We start from the raw sequence: 1,066 nt of genomic DNA, 5'->3' as shown, positions 1-1,066 counted from the left end.
TAATTCAAGAACTAATGAAATACATAGCTAGGGTTCTGAAATTCATGCGAGAAACGATGTAATAACATAATAATCTGATTTGGAACATTTAAATAACTAATTCATGATGATCTGTTGTAATTCTAGAAACCCTAGGTCTATTCATAATCATGGAATCAAGAATCTGACTGAATTCTAGGGACCTAATGGGTGAAAGGAACCCACTAGTGAAATCCCACATACCTGGTGACGAATTTCACGGAGAAATCCTTTGATTTCTGGGCTGGAACTGATGGAACCTTGCTGCGTTCTTGAACTAGGGTTCTTGACCTTTTTCTCCTCTCTTGCTTCTAATTTTCTAAGTTTTGATTAATGATTTTGACTAAGGTAAGTTCTAGTTATGTTTCTACACTTAATCTGACTAAAACCTCATGATTTAGGGTCTAAACGACGTATCTTAAGGGTTAAACAAAATAGGAAAAGACCAAAAGACCCCTAACATAACTGATGTTGGAGTGACTAACGGATGGGACTGACGGGCCGTAGGTCAAATCGACGGTCCGTCGATCGGAGTCGTCGGTCGAGTCTGCCCGACAGGGCTTCACTAAAACAAGCATAACTTTTTACTCGGAGGTCATACTTTTGCAAACTCAGTGGCGTTGGAAAGAGGATTCAATTATCTATCATATAACATGTAATGGGACACATAATTCCTTTTGTGCTAAAAGTTATGACCATCTGAAGTTGACCCATCAACAATTTTCAGCTAACTGGCTGCTGACCCCCATCTACGATCAGACCTACGGATCGTGGATCAAATGAAGGCCCATGTTGGTCGACCGTAGTTTGTGTTAGAGGCTGGGTGAAGGAAGTCTCGATCCACGGACCGTGGTCTGACCTACGGACAGTGTTCTAACCTATGGACCGTGGTCTGACCTACGGACCGTGACTCTGTCCGTGGGTCGAGACTTAGCCAATTTTTCGGAGCTTGGCTGGGGAAGGGTTGCAATGGTGAACCACGGACCACCAGCACGGACCGTGGTCTGACCTACGGTCCGTGGATGGCAACCGTGGGTTGCACCTGCAA

Source organism: Solanum tuberosum, unplaced genomic scaffold (assembly GCF_000226075.1).
Source record: "Solanum tuberosum cultivar DM 1-3 516 R44 unplaced genomic scaffold, SolTub_3.0 scf00038, whole genome shotgun sequence".
Lineage (NCBI taxonomy): Eukaryota > Viridiplantae > Streptophyta > Magnoliopsida > Solanales > Solanaceae > Solanum > Solanum tuberosum.
The sequence above is the reverse complement of the archived record's forward strand: the minus strand, read 5'-3'. Positions refer to the sequence as shown.